The following is a 20,101-nucleotide window of genomic DNA, read 5'->3' on the forward strand; positions in this document are numbered from 1 at the left end:
TTTTTGTTTTATGCTGGTTGTTGCAAGAACGTTTTATTATCTCTGCATTTTTTGTGTGCTTTTTGACTTAATTGAAATAGCTAAGCCTTGGGGTAGGAGAGACTGGATTCCAGTTTTACCGCTTACAAATTTATGCAGCTTTGGAGAAATTATTTACCGTTCGTGAGTCCCAGTTGCTCATCTGTAAAGTGGGGCTGTTTGAGAACTGATGAGATCATTTAGATGGGTTTAAGCAGGCATTCATTCAGCAAAGTGTATTGAATGTCTGTCTAAGCCAAGTCCCGTGCCAAGAGCTGCAGTTAAAATAGTGAGCAAAACCAACATATCCCCGGTTTTCAGTCGCGTGAAGGAAACAGAGAAACAAGATCTTCTGAGTAGATCAAACATTAATGAACACCTGCAGATGGTTTTAGGTGGAGTAGATACCAATATCCGTGGATTCACTTCTCCTTCATAAAGGGGCGCAAGAATTAGTTGGCATAAAGAATTATTTCTTCTTTATTCACAGGTTTCATTTTTTCCCCCAGTGGATTAATTTAGCTTTAAACCTCACCAGGCAGACATCAGAGCTTATTGAATGGATAATGCACTTTTCATAAATTCCCTGACATAAAGGAGTACAATGAGTCATGCTTTCAAAAGTGTCTGAAGATAGATTTACACCACATGATAGTCATAACGGTTCATTTGGAGCAGTTATGTAGTCTGTTGGGTAAATAATGAAAGTTGGATAAATCACATCAATGCTGTGTTTACACAATAGACCGTAACTACTCCAGAGGAGCTCAAACAATCTGATACAAGACCATTTTATAAATGATGTAAATACAGTTCACGTTTAAGTTAATCAAGTGAAGCAGCCCCAAAGGAGGACAGGGTTGTCGGGAAGGCCTGCAGGAGACAAGAGGAATGAAATATTTATCTTTGGTGAAAGTTTATATCAGTTAAGCCTCCTGGCTTTCAAATAACAGGAGCCAACTTAAGCTCCCTTAATAAGAAACAAAAAGGGGTGGGGTGGGGAGAAGGGCAGGACAACTTCTTAAAAATATACAGGGGTGCTTCACAGAACCTGAGAGTCAGCATACATCTAGGTTTTAAGGAGAAACTGCAGTGAGGAGAGAGAATGCTGCAAAACCCCAGAAAGTGTGTCCTGTCTGTTGTTTTCTTGAAACTTCATTCTACTCTCTGCAAATCTGCATTCTCTACGTTCTTGTCCTGGTGTCTTCCATAGCTTCCCTGTTTACTGTTCTGTTCTGTTACTATCCCTGGTTACTGTTGCAGCTGCATGTAGAAATAGATTCCCTGCCTCTCTAGGTCAGAGTTTCAATTTCCCAGAGAGGGAGTTTCAGCGGCTCAGTTTGAGTCAGACCCACACACACACACACACACACACACACACACACACACACACGTCCGCCCTGCTCCCAGTAAGTTCTGAGAGAAGGCTGGGGACAGAAAGTATAATCATGGCCAACCGTGGCACATGCCTGTGTGTAACGAGAGAGTTCTCAGAGAGGAGAATGACTTCTGAGCAGGAGAAACAGTAGATAATCATCTACTCGAAGTGCTACAGTCTTGCTAGAGCCCAGGGGCAGAGACATACACTATGACGAGACCCGAGAGATATTGAGCCTCTGTAGAGCCAGCCCATTCCTTGCTACAACCAGGAGAGAGAAGAGCCAAGAAAATTACTGGCATGATGCCTATTTTATGACTCAACTTACCTTATAATTCTTCTTCTAGGGAAGTCCTTTTTATAACGAAGTCCTCATGTCTTGGCAGTATGCACTGCAAAACAAACAAAACCAAAAAATTCGAAACACCAGAAGGACAGGTTTTTTGGTGTTTCCCTTCATGCCCTGTACCCATAAAAGGAACTCAATAAATATTTGCAAATTTCCATACTTTATATAGAATCCAGAGTAGAAACCTCTTAAGAGAGTAGGCACTTGATGAGTATCATGGGATTATTATGGGATGACCATTACATTTTTAAGTGCATTATTTATAAAATTCATTAGCCTATCTCAAAGTGCTTCAGTACCTGTGTGACTTTGGCTCGCCCCTGTTTTGCCAGGAAAAAATGACTGCAGACGATTTTCATCATCATAGTGTTAGGATAGTTCTTTGAATATACAACACATGTGCTCACCACCTCCTCCAACCTCAGTGGTCACCCTCTTAGGAAGCCCAGAACCTCTGCTTTCCTCTCCTTGTCTCTTTTCTTCATTCCCCTTTCTGGATGGCTCTCAGAACCAAAGAAAAAAATTCATCAGCTCACTAGTTGAGCTTGGACATGACACTTTATTTACCTTATCAAACAGTCCAGTGTATATGTAAATGGACCAGCGCCCTTTGTGGAGTGTCTGGGAGAACCCTGCTTCCTTTTCTTCCATCACAGACATAATCAGTGTCAGAAACGCCCATCAAATTTGTCGTGATACTTTGCTGAAAGTTTGTTGGTTGTTTTCCTCCCTTTGTAAGAAACAAACACAAGAAAGTGTAAGAAGGAAAGCAAACAACAACAAAACACACATAATTCCACCAATCAAGAGATGATCAAGGTCAACATTTGAGTTTATTTCTTTTTGGTTATATTTATTAATAAGCTTAGCTGAGCCCACATGGTGTCAGCAGAATTATACAGGACTTTTGTCCAAGTATTGAACACCTTCATAAATATTTTAAGGGATACAACATATTATTTCTTATGCAGGTTCTATCATTTTCCTAACTGCATCCTCATTTTTCATATTTATGTTTTTTGCAATGATTTTGATGTATATTACCAAATTATCTTTTACAAAGATGGTATAAATTAATATTCCCACCAGAAAAACCCCCTCACATGTACTGACTACTGACGAGAAATTTAAAATGTAAAATGTCCTGCCCTTATTTTAATGTACAGTTCTCTATGTTACATTTCATGTATTTATTAACCATCTTATTGCTTCTTATATTATTTATGCCTGTATCTCTCTATATAATTGATATATTTTTAAATTTATTTCTTTATTTTTTGTAATTTATATCCAAATTAGTTAGCATATAGTGCAACAATGATTTCAGGAGTAGATTCCTTAGTGCCCCTTACCCATTTAGCCCATCCCCCCTCCCACAACCCCTCCTGTAACCTTCAGTTTGTTCTCCATATTTGTGAGTCTCTTCTGTTTTGTCCCCCTCCCTGTTTTTATATTATTTTTGTCTCCCTTCCCTTATGTTCATGTTTTGTCTCTTAAAGTCCCCACACGAGTGAAGTCATATGTCTTTGTCTCCCTCTGACTAATTTCACTTAGCATAAAACCCTCCAGTTCCATCCACGTAGTAGCAAATGGCAAGATTTCATTCTTTTAGATTGCTGAGTAATACTCCATTGTATATATATACCATATCTTCTTTATCCATTAATCCATCAGTGGACATTTGGGCTCTTTCCATACTTTGGCTATTGTTGATAGTGCTGCTAGAAACATTGGGGTGCATGTGTCCCTTCAAAACAGCACATCTGTACTCCGGGGATAAATGCCTAGTAGTGCAATTGCTGGGTCGTAGGGTAGTTCTATTTTTAATTTTTTGAGGAACCTCCATACTGTTTTCCACAGTGGCTGCACCAGCTTGCATTCCCACCAACAGTGCAAAAGAGATCCTCTTTCTCCTCATCCTCACCCACATCTGTTGTTGCCTGAGTTGTTCATGTTAGCCATTCTGACAGGTGTGAGGTGATATCTCATTGTGGTTTTGGTTTGTATTTCCCTGATGATGAGAGATGGTGAGCATTTTTTCATGTGTCAGTTGGCCATCTGGATGTCTTCTTTGGAGAAGTGTCTATTCATGTCTTTTGCCCATTACTTCACTGGATTCTTTGTGTTTTGGGTGTTGAGTTTCATGAGTTCTTTGTAGATTTTGGATACTAACCCTTTATCTGATGTGTCATTTGCAAATATCTTCTCCCATTCTGTCGGTTGCCTTTTAGTTTTGCTGATTGTTTCCTTCGCTGTGCAGAAGGTTTTTATTTTGATGAGGTCCCAGTAGTTTCATTTTTACTTTTGTTTCCCTTGCCTCTGGAGACGTGTTGAATAAGAAGTTGCTGTGGCCATGATCAAAGAGCTTTTTGCCTGCTTTCTCCTCAAGGATTTTGATGGCTTCCTGTCTTACATTGAGGTCTTTCATCCATTTTGAGTTTATTTTTGTGTGTGGTGTAACAAAGTGGTCCAGGTTCATTCTTCTGCGTGTCACTGTCCAGTTTTCCCAGCACCACTTGCTGAAGAGACTGTCTTTATTCCATTGGTTATTCTTTCCTGCTTTGTCAACGATTAGTTGGCCATATGTTTGTGGGTCCATTTCTGGATTCTCTAATCTGTTCCATTGATCTGAGTGTCTGTTCTTGTGCCAGTACCATACTGTCTTGATGATTACAGCTTTGTAGTACAGTTTGAAGTCTGGGATTGTGATGCCTCCTGCTTTCGTTTAGAGTGAGTACTGAAAGATATGAATTTATTGCCATTATGATGCTTGTCGAGTTGGAGTTTCTGGTGGTGTTCTCTGGTCCTTTCTAATCTTTGTTGCTTTTGGTATTTATTTATTTGTTTATTTACTTATTTATTTATTTATTCATCTTGTCTCCCCTCAGACAGTCCCCCTTAAAATTTCTTACAGGGCTGGTTTAGTGGCCAAAAACTCCTTTAATTTTTGTTTCTCTGGGAAACTTTTAATCTCCCCTTCTCTTTTGAATGACAGGCTTGTTGGATAAAGAATTCTTGGCTGCATATGTTTCTGATTCAGCACATTGAATGTATCGTGCCACTCCTTTTTGGCCTGCCAAGTTTCTGTGGATAGGTCTGCTGCAAACCTGACCTGCCTTCCCTTGTAGGTTAGGGACTTTTTTCCCTTGCTGCTTTCATGATTCTCTCCTTGCCTGAGTATTTTGTGAATTTGACTATGTTATGCCTTGTTGATGGTCGTTTTTTGTTGAATCTAATGGGAGTCCTCTGTGCTTCCTGGATCTTGATGTCTGTGTCTTTCCCCAGGTTAGGAAAGTTTTCTGCTGTGATTAGCTCATGTAACCCTTCTACCCCTATTTGTCTCTCTTCCTCTTCTGGGCCCCCTGTGATTTTGATGTTGTTCCTTTTTAATGAGTCACTGATTTCTCTAATTCTTAACTCGTGCTCTTTTGCCTTAATTTCCCTCTTTTTTTTCTGCTTCATTATTCCCTATGAGTTTGTCCTCCACATCCCTGATTCTCTGTTCTGTCTCATCCATCCTTGCTGCCACGGCATCCATTCGTGTTTGCAGCTCAGTTATAGCATTTTTTTATTTCATTCTGACTAGTTTTTACTCCTTTTATCTTTGCAGCAAGGGATTCTAATCTATTTTTGACTCCAGCTAGTATTCTCATTATCGTGATTCTAAATTCTGGTGCAGACATCTTGCTTGTATCTGTGTTGGTTAAATCCCTGGCTGTCATTTCTTCGTGCTCTTTCTTTTGGGGTGAATTCCTTCTTTTTGTCATTTTGAAGGGAGAAAAGGAATTAATTAGGTAGAAAAATTAAAATTAAAAAAATTAAAGTTAAAAAATTAAACATACACACACAAAGTCACATATATGATGCTAGATCCTAGGTTTGTTTTGGTCTGGGTGTTGAAAGTGGTTTGACTGATTAGAGGAAAAAATAGGGGAAAAAAAAGGAAATCGTTTGAGATTTTGAGAAAATGAATACACTGAAGTAGACTAAATGGAGATGATGGGAGTAAAACAGAATTTGAAGAAATTTACACAAAGGAAAGAGTATAGTAGAAAAAATAAAGAAAAATATTTTCAGGAAAAATTAAAAAGAAAAATGAATTTTTTCTCTTTCTGTATTCAAGAAAAAGAAAAGAAACAAAAGAGAAAAAAGAGAAAAAAAGGAAATCGTTTGAAAATTTGGAAAAGTGAATACATTGTAGTAGACTAAAATAAAATGAGGGAAGTAAAGTAGAATTTGAAAAAATTTACATAAAAGTGAAAAACATAGTAAGAAGAAATTAAAGAAAAATATTTTTAATAGAAATTGAAAGTAAAAATGAAGTTTTTCTCTTTCTGCATTCAAGAATAAGAAAAGAAAGAAAAAAGAGAAAAAATAAAAAGAAAAAAAAGAAATCGTTTGAAAATTTGAAAAAGTGAATACACTGAAGTAGACCAAATAAAATGATGGAAGTAAATAGAATTTGAAACAATTTACACAAAAGTAAAACATATAGTAAAAAAATGAAAGAAAAATATTTTTAATAAAAATTGAAAATAAAAATAAATTTTTTCTCTGTATTGGAGAAAAAGAAATGTAGTGTAAAAGAGAAAAAAAGAAAGAAAATTGAATAGATGGACCTGCTAACAGATTGAAGTAGGACTGAAATTGCTTCATTTTCCCCTAGAAGTCAGACTATGAAGCGCTTTATAGTCCATGAACTAAGCAGGCGGTGAGACGTGTCTTCTTGAAGAGCGAGGTTGACGCAGTTGGGCGGGGCTCAGTGTAACGGCTCCACACTCCACTAGATGGCGCTGCTGGCCTACTGGGGTGGAGCGTTGGGGTGCTCGTAGGTGCGTATGCACATTCGCGGGAGTGGTTAAGATGGCGTCACCCAGACACCCAGGCTGTTCTCCCGGATCAGCAGCGCACCCGTTCCCTGTCATCAGCTTTCGTCCACTCCCTGCTCTTTCACTCTCAGTGACCAGGCCCCAGGCAGCACCTCTCTCCCGAGTTTTGTCTCAGATGCGGGTGTTTTCCCCGGCCCCTTACTTCCGAAGGACCTTGACTTCGACCCGTTCCACCCCTCTGCGGGAGGGTCTCACCGAGCAGTGGCTGAATGAGCAAGGGCCGAATGTGAGCCGCACCCAGGAACGCTTGCTGGACCCTGCTGCTGCCGGTGCCCCGATACTGCGGCCAGGTGCCACCCGCCCCCGAAAAAGTTCACGAGACAGTGTAGCAGCAGGGGTTATGGAAAATCACAACACACATCCAGCACCAGGCTCCACCTTTAAGGACCTTGTTCCAGTACCAGTGAATGTGGCCGCCTTCTGGGGTCTGCCGGGACCAGGTGGCTTCAACAGTCTCTACCAAATGTCCTTCCAGCAGTGGAGCCACTTTTCCCTGTGTGGCCCGAGAACCTCCCGGACCCCAGTCTGCTCCTGGGGATTCGCCCTTCTCACCAGAGCACCGCCAGGTATGGAGCCGCGGAGTTGCAGACTCTGTACTCCCCTTGTTTACAGTCTTAATGGAGTTTAAGCCCTCTCCTTTCTCCCTTTTTAGTTTAGTCCCTGCGGCTGTTTCCAATTTTCCACTTTTTCTCCAGCTGCTTTGGGGATGGGTGCTTTCCCCCGTATTCTTCCCCCCCACCTCCAACTCCGTCCTTTCTCCGCCCTTAAAAGCACCTCCCTTCCCGCGGCGTCTCGCTCCCCAGGTTCACCTCTCTATGCCGCCTACCTGCTGAATTTGTGGTTCAGGTTGTGCAGATTGTTGTGTGAATCCTCAGATCAGTTTTCTAGGTGTGCGGGATGGTTTAGTGTTGGTCTGGCTGTATTTCATGGACGTGAGACACACAAAAAAACTTCCATGCTGTTCCGCCCTCTTGGCTCCTCTCTCTGACCAAGTCATTTTACATTGGAAACCCTCCTCCAACCTCTGGAAATTCCAATCTTTGTTTTCTTCTTTTCACCCTTTGCTCACTGGTGTCTGATACGTAGTGGGTCTTTATGAAGTATTTGTGCATCTGAATGAATGGATGTAGATATATTCCCTGCTGAAGCCCAATCTGCGCCCATAAAAACACTTCAGGGCAATTTGTAGAGGCACCTATAGCCCATGCCTGTAACAAAATAGCTGCATAATCACCATGGAAGCTACTATAAATAGAGAGGCTTGAGTTTATGAAACATTGAAGCTTAAGACCTAATTTTCCTGCCCTGATTGATCCAATAACTTCTTGTCTCCATGGGTTCCACGGATTATTTCAGTCTCTGAATATCAGCGTTTACAGCTCTCTATCCAGATTCCCAGTTGATTCATTCATTGGAAGTTTAATGAAATAATAAATAACATTTCTCTCTTGCCTTTCTGAGTTCAAAAATAAGGAATAGGTAAATGAATTAATGAGATGTACATCAAAATATCAACTCTATTTACGGCAGAGGAGAAAGCAGCTCAAGGCTATCACTATAATCAGGTTCCTGATGTATCCCCTGTTCCTTTGTATTTGTTTATTAATAAAGTTCACCACAACTCTGTAGGTCAATTTTAAGACTTCAAAGTACTGAGTCCTGAGGAAAGAGGACTTTACGTCTTGGTGTGTGCGGAAGGAGAGTGGTTGGAAGTAAAGATAAATTTTATCTATTGCTAGCTTTCACTATAGGGACAATTGTTTGGTTTTTTTTTATTTTTAATTTTTTTTTATGTTTATTTATTTTTGAGACAGAGACAGAGCATGCACAGAGGAGGGTCAGAGAGAGGGAGACACAGAATCTGAAACAGGCTCCAGGCTCTGAGCTGTCAGCACAGAGCCCGACGTGGGGCTCAAACTCACGGATTGCGAGATCATGACTTGAGCTGAAGTCGGACGCTCAACCATCTGAGCCACCCAGGCGCCCCACTATAGGGACAATTGTAAAGAATGGATCTTTCAGAATTAGTTTCCATAGTGTCCTTGGTGACATGAGCCAGCATATTCCATCAAATAAGAGAATCTTGTCAACTACCTATGGTCTTGATTTCTTTATTTTTCTACTTTTATATGGCTTCCAAAAGGGAGAAGAGAAAAGGAAAGATACCACTCCTGTCAGTTCCACTAGCTAATTATTTTCTCCTTCTCCTCATCCATCGTTCTCTCCTTCTTCTCTTCCACCTTTTTTATTCTCCTTCCTGACTGCAGTATTTTCCTTTTTTGACCTAAGGAAACGAGATCTGAAACTTTTGATTATTTGAATTTCCCTTCCCTCCCCTTCCCTGCCCTTCCCTCCCCTTCCCTTCCTGCCTCTCCTGTCTTTTGCTCTCCTCCATGCACTCTCTGCTTGGATTTTGGGTAGTTGTAATTTATTCCACACTTCATGAGTTCAGATGCTTTAAAGTTTGTTGCAAAGAGTTGTGTTTTCTTATTTCCCATCATCTTTTCCTAGGATGATAAGTTCTAAAATTCTCTTTTTTTTAATGTTTATTAATTTACTTTGAGAGGGAGAGAGAGTGCACAAGTGGGGGAGGGGCAGAAAGAAAGGGAGAGAGAGAGAGAGACAGAGACAGATACAGAGAGAGAGAGAGAGAGAGAGAGAGAGAGAGAGAGAATCCCAAGCAGGCTCCACATTCTCAGCACCTGATGCAGGGCTTGATCCCATGAACCTCGAGATCATGACCTGAGCCAAAATCAAAATCAAGAGTTGAACGTTTAACTGACTGAACCACCCAGGTGCCCCTAAGTTCTAAAATTCTTGAGCCAGTGAATCCCTGACATATAAACAAATACTAGGGAAAGCACCCTGTGACTGAGGCATTTTAATAGCTATGGTAATCCCAGCACCAAATGTTTTCTATCGCCTTCTCTGCAGCTGACTGCTGCTTCAGATAGGATTGGTTCATGAAATCATTTAAGATTCAGTTCCAAAGCACAGGCATGGTTGATATTTCTAGACATGTCCCTGATATAAAAACATTCAGTGTTTTTCATTTAAACATTTATGAAAGATCCCAAACATGTTAGCATTTTTATGCTCTCAGCAGTGATATTTATAATGTTACCAATTTTCACAGATTGAGGAAATGTTTATCATAAAATGTAAAGCACACTATGGAATATCTATATGGCTAAGCATCTGATAGCAAGAGACATAACCCCCTCACCCTGCATTTAAATCCCCACTCCCTTTATAGGCTTACATTATGCATTGACCCACTCCTTTCTCACTGACCTCTTTAAAGCTATGGACAAACTCAAATACCTACAGACATCAGAGAGGTAATATAAATGAGAGAGATGTTTGAATACAAGAAAACCAGCAGAACAAATTTGAAGATAAACAGTAAGTCCCTGCAGTCTCAGAGATACACTAAAGAGTGGTGGAGATTGTGGTGTATTAGAAACCACATACCCTGTCTAAAGGGAACAGGATACTCTCTGCATTGTTACCTGGTAAGAATATAGCCATGCATTGCCAGATCTTCCAAATTTTTTGGAGAAGCTGGACTTTGGATATTGATGTAGAATATTCTATTAGCCCAAGTGCTAGCAACTTACTCAGATAACTTAAAAGCACTGTGTGGAACGAAGATCGTCTGAAGAGTAGAACTGGCTCAAAAATGCTACAGCTTTGTTGTGGAACAATTGAAACCCACCGTCTCTGACGATTCTATTGCTTTGCCATGGACTCCAAAGTCATTAATTGACTAAAGAAGGAGAAGCAAAAATAAGAAGGAAATAAGATTTAATTGGAATCTATTATGGTCCAGGCAGAGTGCAATTACTTCAATACCATTTAGAAAATGTTGGTTGAGTATATACTTCATGCCAGACATGAGGCAAAATTCTTGGGATATACCAGTAAACAAAATAGACAAAATCTCTAACCTCATTGAGTTCATTCTATCTACAGCTCCTATTGAATGTCAACTTCAATCCTGAAGAGAAGAAGTGTTATTAGCATCAAGTTTTAGATTGGCCAAAAACTGATGGAAAACACGTTTGAACCCAGTTGAGCAAGACTTCAAATCCTTATTTGTTCCCACTGTGCCAAATCCCATGCTAGTGCCCAAGACAATGGAGATGGGGAGATGGCCTTCGAGATAAAGTGGTTTCTATGGGTATTGAGGGAGTGGGGTCTCACTGAGTTACAAATGACAGTTGATCCTTGAACAATGTGGGGGTTAGGGGCACTGACCTCCCCACCCGCAACCCCTGTGAAGTAAAAAAACCTCCTATAACTTTTCACTCTCCCAAAACTTAACTACTTAACTCCTAACAGCCTACTATTGACCAGAAGCCTTACTGATAATGTACACGGTTGATAACACATATTTTGTATGTTATATGTATTATACATTGTATTCTTATAATAAAACAAGCTAGAAAAAAACCATTATTAAGAAAGTCATGAAGAAGAGAACACACACGTATAATACTGTACTGTATTAACTGAAAAAAGTACACATGTAAGTGGGCCATGTAGTTCAAACCTATGTTGCTTGAAGGTCAACTGTACATCTCACAACTGTTATAACAATAGCCATATCAGCACACATTTATTAAGTATATTCTTGGCTCAGCACTGTGCTAAGTACTTTTCGTATACTAAATTCTACTGCAATAGTATTGTTAGGTAACTGCTATTACTCTCATTTTAGAGATCAGGTAACTGAGGCTTAAAAAGAATAAAAAATCTACTCAGGCTCACACAGATAATCAATGGTATATATCCAATTCAAGATCAGATGTGTCCTGATCCAAAGCTTGTGCTCTAAAAGCCAGCTCTACTCTGAGTCCCATCATTCAGTCCTTTTGAGATCAGCAAAGACAGTGGAGTGAAAAGCTACACGTTGGGGCGCCTGGGTGGCGCAGTCGGTTAAGCGTCCGACTTCAGCCAGGTCACGATCTCACGGTCCGTGAGTTCGAGCCCCGCGTTGGGCTCTGGGCTGATGGCTCAGAGCCTGGAGCCTGTTTCCGATTCTGTGTCTCCCTCTCTCTCTGCCCCTCACCCGTTCATGCTCTGTCTCTCTCTGTCCCAAAAACAAATAAACGTTGAAAAAAAAAATAAAAAAAAAATAAAAAAAAAAAAAAAGAAAAGCTACACGCTAGAATGCAAGTTTGATACACTATCATCACCCATTGGCAGGAAGCCCATGGCAAGGATCCATTCTTAAAGAGTGCGGTCAGGGATTTGAACTCTGCCCTGCTCAGTATGAAAAGCATAACAGCAGGAAAACCAAACCCTTCTTTCCCCCCTGCTCCAAGTCTTTAGTTCATAGGCTGCCTAGCAGACTTGGCTGTTGTCCATCCTTGTGCTTTCTCTTACTGATAGAGCCGGCCATCTCAGGACATTCAGTAGACCACGTAGATATCAAAGTAAGAAACCCACTAAGCCAATTATAAGTGGGAGAAGTCATGATGTAGACTAGTTGCATTAAAGCCACCTGTTCTTTGCATGATATACACACAGCTAATAATTATTAGCAAGTAATTTACCTCTCTAATTTGAGTGAAGCTGGGAAAATATTTGAGCTATTTATAAAGAAATGCTTTCTCCTTTTCAAGTATTTATGAATAAGTACTGAGTTCTATAGATTATATAGTAAACTCTTTATCTTCTCCTATAAGTCTGTTTCTTCTGTTTTCTCCTCAGTAAATGCACCTAGTCACCCAAGCTAGAAATTTGATGTTTTTAAAAATTTTCCTCTACTTTAGTCCTTATATTAATCATCAAGGCCCTTTTAGGCACCTCTGAAATTTCTTGAAATTTTTTGTTCTTCTTCATATCTGCTGTCTTTGGCATAGATTGGTCTCATAATCAACTACATGAATGATATGATAGCCTGCATACTAGTTTGTCTGCTTTCATTTTTTTCAACATGATTGGTTTCAAGACATGTTAGAATATGATTCTGTTCTGTTAAGACCCTTCGTGAGTACCTTATGGTCTATAAAGTTCAAACTCCTTTGCCATGCATAATGTTTAAGTCCATTTATTCATTTAAACTTTTATTAAGCTTCTGTTTACTACCTAGAGGAAAAATAATAAAAAAGGAGAATTTCCTGTCATTGACAGAAACTACCTAGAGTCTAGTGGAGGACTTGTATATATAAGGACATATACAATATGTATAATAGGTGTAGTTAGAAGTTTGTTTCAGGTAGTATAAGGGTTTAATGAAGGAGTGGTTAATTAATTCCTGTGGGGTATAACTGTTAGTTGATCTTGTAACATCCATTCTGTAATTTTCCATAATCCCACATCATGCTGCTCTTGGGTTTAGTCACAGAAAATGTGATATAGGTTAAGCCAAATCGTGTTTTCTTTGTCCCTGGTCTCAGACAATGGTTTAGGGATGCACTTATGAACTTGGCTGGTCAAACAAAAATGAGTGTTGGGACTTCTTTAGGAGGCTCTGGATCAGAGATGCTCTGTTTCTTTCTGGACAAGGAAGCATGATAAGCCAGGACTTGCTGGCAGCCATTTGGAAAATAATATGGGAGCCAGGTCAAGATGAAACTTGATTTTGCTTGAAAAATCATGCAAAAAGATGATAGGAAATGTATCTTTAATGATGCTGTTGAGCTGGGGGATTAAGTATTCATAAACTCTGCCCTAATTCTGAACTTTTTAGTTAGGTGAGACTCCTTATTGTTTGGCCGAGATTATATATAATTTTGCCTCCAGTTTTTAATTCCTCTTCTCTTGGAAACTGTTGGGAACCTTACTTTTTCAGCTTAAAGAAGCCTCGTATCTGGTCTAGGTTCCTTCCTGTGAGGCCTACTTAATTCTTGCCAGCTATGTTCCTATGTGTTGAAATGTCTACTTTTTGCTTTAGGATTCTCATTACTAACACCAATCTTTCTCTCTCTCTCCCTCTCCCACTCCCTCCCTTTAACCACATGCTCTTTCAGATGGACTGTGCTGTTTGTGCTTCCTTAAAATCAATTCTTCACACTTTATCTTTGGTAAACTACCCCTCTCTTATTCTCAGTCTGTATAATGTTGGTATCTGTGACTATAGCCTATGAGTCTAGGAGAGCTAATTAGTGGCTAATGAGCTCACTGTGTTTCTCTGGTTCCAAATATTAGGTTAGCAGGGGATCTGTGGCCACTCCTGGTCAATATGAATGAATAAGCACCCTCCCTGGTGTATCAGTCAGGGCCCAGTCAAGAAAGATTAATTGATAACTTGATAATTATAATAATTTGATAGTAAAAATATAATTTGAAAAGGAAAATTTACTATAAAAGATTGTTAATGATAAAAAGAGGTAGAAAAGAAATCTAAAGCACATCCTAGGGCTGAAGGAGGATATCTAAGGAACAAACAAACTTGGTAGGAGGGAAACTCTCACCAAGGCCAGGATTCAGGCCCCACTGGAGAGGATGTGATTGTAGACACTAGATGGTGGAGAGGTTCCTTAGGTTGCTCAGACCAGAGCTGGCTCAAAGTTGGTGGAACATGGCCGGTAAGCAGAGAACCACCAGTTGGGAGTGCTCATGAAATCACCAGGAAGCTGCCTACGGGAGTTGCTGTGGAATCTGCTGTAAATCAAGCTGGAGTAGAGTGGAGGTAGGGTTTTAGGGCCCAATGAAGACACCGGGGAGCTGTCACCAGAAAGCTGATAGCAAGTGAGCTATGGCACGTATAGAACTCACCCCGAGGAAGCCTGCTCTGTCACTCCCATAGCTTGCCTGGAAGCTCTTCAATATGAGTTTGTTCTAAGGATCTCACTGCTGGGAAGCCACCTAAGGAGGTGAGTTTTACTGAGTGTCTCACATGCTAGCACAACACAATAGCAGCAAGAAAAAAACCAAGCATACTGGAACTAGGAAGAGAATCCCTTTACTTTTCCAGGGTCCCTCCAGCACCTTCTACTGACAAAGCTTAACATCATTCTAGCTGGAAGGGGAAAATGTTCCAATTATCACAAGAAGGGCAATGAAGCCTGGTTTTGTAGGTAAGAGGCTATAATGAATCGCTGTCACATTTGGAATTTTTATTATAATATGAAAAAAGAGAGGCTCCCTGATGTCTACTGATGATCACTCAGAGCAAAATGGTGGCTATTTTGCCAACAGGAGGGAAAAGTTCACCTTAGAATAAAACCAGCACAGAAAAAAAACAGCTGAGAGATGAGGAAAGGCAAGTCGTTACAACATTGTTTGAGTGCCTGGATCCATCCATGCCTTCAATCCACATTGAGGAGGAGCAAAATATGTGACCCTAAAATATGTCATTTGGTACGTGGATTATTTTGAGCTGAAGGCAATCAAGAATCAGCAGACTCAAGGAAAACTTTTATCTTCTTCTTTAACTACCTGAAAGAAGAACTATTATCAAAAATAACTTTTTATCTGAAAGACCTATCTGTATAGAAGGGCGAACATCTAATTATCAAACATTTGCTCTTCTTACCATTCTGTGAATTACCCTCTTCCTCTTTGAAGCCCAAGGCTTCTATCCTATTCCTTAGCTCAGGACAGCATATCAGCCTTGATTGACCTACTTGTCATGAGGTGTTATATTCTTATGGGATTCCCATAGGTGCGTAATTAAGTTTTTTTTTTTTTCTGTTAATCTATCTTATGTCAATTTAATTAATAGACCAGTCAAAATAACCTAGAAGGAAAGAACAGAAAAGTTTTTCTCCCCTGCAACATACACTTGGACTTTTTAGTTATAAAGCTAATGAGTTTTTTCCCCTAACTAAACCAGTTTGAGCTGGACTTAAGTGGCTTACAGTCTAAAGTGTGCTGATCAAATCTTCAGTAAATCCTTAAGCATTCAGATCAGTTCAGTGTTGTCTTTTTAATCTGCATATATTGTCTCAATTTTTGATTCTGGTTCCTGAATACATCATCCCAGATACCGTAGTGACCTAGAATCTCCACATTTGCACAGCCCCATAAACTTGTTATGGAACATCCTCGGGCTTCCTGTGTCATGCCCTTTGCAGGTGTATCTCAGGCTTTTATGGTTCAATCATTTCATGTGCAATATCATATTAATTACAGTGGAACAAACGAGATTGAAAGGGGTTGAGTGACAGTGATAGGGGGAAAGTTCTTAATGAGAGAATCTAGGTTTGAGAGCCTTAGTATTTGTTTTCCAGATTTGGGGAAATTCCTGGCTGGATAAAGTCTTTCCAGAGAGCGAAGATGCTCAACAAAACCCAAAGTATTACCTGCCGTTTTCTGAACTGAATGATTTCAATGTGAAAGACGAATGAATAGCTGTAATATGGTCCCATAAACTTAAATGGTCACAATTTAAGAAATTGAATTGGTTTTGATGGGTACTTTTTCCTACTGCTGTTGAAAGATAATTTGCCTGAAAGTCAAAGACAAGGGGAGAGAATTTTGTTGAACACACAGAGGAATGGTTTCCAGGTGAACCATTAGCTCTGCTCCATGATCTCAGTGCCCTCAACCGAGGCTGAAGTTGTATCAATAGCAATCACTCATGTAATCTGACAGGGGAGGGATTGCCTGATGGAGAATATTTCCAAACACACAATAGCCCAGAAATTGCTTTCAAATAACCTGGCACTGTTCCCAGAGATGACAGCCTCTATTATATATATCTTTGTAAGAAAAGATTTCTGCATTTCTCAGATTCCACAAATTTAGTCCAAGTTAGAAGGTTTGCAGCAGAACAGAACTTGATGTTGGAAGAGGCAATAGAATTGAAATACTCATCTCATTGATCTTGGCAACTTTCAACCTTCTCCAGCTTATTCTACACGAAACTTTGGCCTGACATAGGTTTTGAATGTGGAAAAGGAGAATGAAAAGGAGAAAATAGAAGGAATGTGGGGGAAGTGAAGAAGAGCCATTGGAGGATCTTCATTCATAGTCAGGAACTTGACACAATGATGATTGGGGAATCAATTTCTTCTTCCCTGATATTCCTCTCCTTTCAGAGAGAGAATCAGGGTGTGAATTGAAGCTAAATGTTCACCTTGAGGATTCTGAGTCGCCAGGGTAGATTATTGGGAGTCCTCTTTCATAAAGGACCATAGATCTTCTAGGATAAATAGTGCATATTCCAAGATGTGAGCCCGGAGCTCTCTAGTTGGAAGATAAGTGGTGCCCCAACTTATCAGTAAACAAAGTTTACATTTTCTCACAGGGCAGAAAATTCCTCCTGAGGGAAGAGTGTTCTAAAAGATACAGATAGCACACCTGAATGTTGTGCTTGCTGATGGTTCACTAAGCACAGGCCCTTGGGGAGCTTAGTCTAACTTCTTAGAAAAGGATGATTGTTACACTGGATTTTTAAGACAATCAGTTGGTCTTTGGAAGACCCAAGAGAGCCATAATCATTGACAAGTGTACCCGTACCCACCTACAATAGGTCAGAAAAACCCTGGTCACTTTATTTGTAATATCCAAAAACTAGGAGAACCCCAAGTGTCTATTTTTGGATGTATGGATAAAAAAAATTGTGAATATCCTTCTAATGGAATACTATTCAGCAACAAAAACAAATGAGAGAGGGATACATGTAACAATACGGAGGAACTTCCAAATAATTATGCTGATTACACAGAAACGCAAACAAATCTATAGTGACGGAAAACAGTTCAATAATTTCTTGAATATTTGGGGAGGGCGAGGAAGATGGGAAGGAGGAATTACAAAGGGGCACGAGGACATTTTGGGTGATGATGCATATGTTCACTGTCCTGATTGTGGTGATTGCTTTATATATATACCTGTCAAACATATCCAATTATACACTTTGAATTTTGTATGCTAATTATGCCTCAGGAAAGCTGTTAAATATATAAACAAACAACTCTGCTCACCTAGTGGCTGGAGTAATTACATTTGTCTTTAAGACGTGGAAAAGAAAACTGCCTCCTGACTTCAGGATGCGTTTCATGGAGATGATGAGACCATCACGGTGGCACATTGGTTGTGGAATAGCCACGGGCAAGGTACAGTAGCTTCCAAGGTGGTCAGAGCTACTGGATTTGGAATTGTAATGATGAGATGAAGCAAGAGTTTAGAGATAAATCAATTTAACTTTGTTGTTGACATGCAAGTCCTTGATTATAGCTAAGACTTGAATTGAAGTCAGGGATCAGAAAAGATTACATGATACATACTACAAATGTGGACTTGTCACTTACAGCCATGAAACTGGGATGTTCTGAAGAGACTAGAAAGCAGGAAGATCAACCTCAGTGGCCTGGACCAATACCTCAATTTGTTCCAGTTCAGTCCACAGACAACAAGGCCTACTTGTTTTCTTTTTCATTTTATTGAGAAGGCATTTACCAATTGGGATTGTATGGGCTCAGGATTGATAAAACAAATGAAGGGAAAATATGCCAGTTTCCATACTATGCCATGCATACAAGAAATAAGAGTTCTTTGTGGCTCAAGAGGACTGAACGTAGAGTGAATGGATAAAAACTATTGGGTGATAGCACTTGATTTAATATGAAGAAGTTATTAAGAATATGGGTAATATTTTAACAATGAAATGGGCTGCTTAGTGAGACAGTAATGGCCGTGTCAACAAGAGTATTGGATCTTAAGCTAATTATAGATATTATTTCTATAGTTTGTGCTCCCTTAGCTAAATAATACAATCTGTATTATGCAGACCACTATTAGTTATAACATGACAACTAACTATATGGGCATAGAAAAAAATATTGCAGGAAGCATAGCAATACATAGATTTTCAGTGGCTGCTTACTTAATTTGCGTTACATTCCCTTGTTTGATATATGCAATTGTAAATTGTGTTACAATTTTGTAAAGTTTTGTAATATAATTTGAATTATGTTTGTTTTGTAAACAGTGTGTAGTGTAGGTGATATGGAAGTATATCTGTGGATTAATTGCCTTTATGACATGATTTTTTTATAAAGTAAGATTTCTTATGATTAAAACTCTAACAATTATAGTGTCACAGCCCCTGTAGAAGGGATGATCACACTGGACAATATTAGACTAGATCCTCTAAGGTGAATGGCAATTCTTCAGTTGTCTGCTTCTAATAATTGTAGAAAAGTTCATCGATGGGGATAGAGTTCCTTCTGCTGGGAACATTCCCCTCATCCACCCCCACCCTTTGCCTGAATTCCTCCTTCTTATTACTTAGGTCCCAACTCAGAGCCTCTGGGAGGACATTTTGGAGAGAAAGGATCAGTAGTTTGTTTTCAGCCATGTTACAATGTTAGATACTTTTTTGACACTCAAAGAAAGAGGTGAGTTGGAGGCTGAGTGTCAAACGAGGTAAGAGAGAGCATTGTACTGAGGGTACCTATTTCCATGAGATTTCAATAAAACAAGCAAGAAAGAATGTGGATAGAAGAGGGAAGAGAACACAGGGAGCACCCTGGGCCCCTTTGACATTTAGAGATCCAATAGAGAAGACAAGATGCAATAGCCAGAGAGGTAGGAGAAATTCAGATGAGCACCATGCGACAAGCGCCTGGAGAATTTCCAAAAGGAGGAAAGGCTACACCACCTGAGTTTTGTGCTCTTTTTATCAAAAATGTATAACTGAATACGATCATGGAGAAACATCAGACAAACTCAAATTGAGGGACAGTCAGCAAGATAATAAGTGGCCTGGAGTCTTCAAATATATCCAGGACATGTCTGATAAGAAAAAAGTGAGAAATTGCTCCAGATTAAAAAGAATAAAGGGACATCATGCATAATGCAATGGATCTTGGATTGGACCCTGGTATAAAAATAATATAGGGCTGCCTGGGTGGTCCAGTCAGTTGAATGTCCGACTCTTGATTTTGGTTCAGGTCATGGTTCCAGGGTCATTGAATGGAACCCCATACCAGGCTCTGCACTGAGCATGGAGCCTGCCTGAGATTCTCTCTTCTCTCCTTCTGCCCCTCTCCCCAGCTTGCGCTCTTGCTCTCTCTCTCAAAACAAATATATATGTGTATATATATAATATATATGTGTATATATGTATTTATAAATAAGTTTATAAAATATATAAATATATAAGATAAAAATATATAAATATATAAAATAAACAAATTTATAAATATATATACACATCTATTATATATCTATATATATAGATAGATATAAAAGATTATTGGAACAACTGGCAAAATTTGGGTAAGGTCTGTAAATTTGATAATATTATTTATATCAATATTAACATCCTGATTTTGATAACTCTAATGCAGTTGGGTAAGAGTGTCTTTGGTGTTAAAGGTAAAAGAGCCTAATGTTCAGAATATGTTCTCAAATAGTTCAGAAAAAATACCATCTATCTATCTATTATCTATCTAATCTGTCTTCTATCTATCTATTTATCTATCATTAATCTATATAGGTAAAGTAAATGTAAAATTTTAATTAGGAGAAATATGAGTGAAATATAGTAATAATTGTACTATC

Source organism: Herpailurus yagouaroundi, unplaced genomic scaffold (genome assembly GCF_014898765.1).
Source record: "Herpailurus yagouaroundi ecotype Mexico unplaced genomic scaffold, PumYag 159, whole genome shotgun sequence".
In the NCBI taxonomy this organism is placed as follows: domain Eukaryota; kingdom Metazoa; phylum Chordata; class Mammalia; order Carnivora; family Felidae; genus Herpailurus; species Herpailurus yagouaroundi.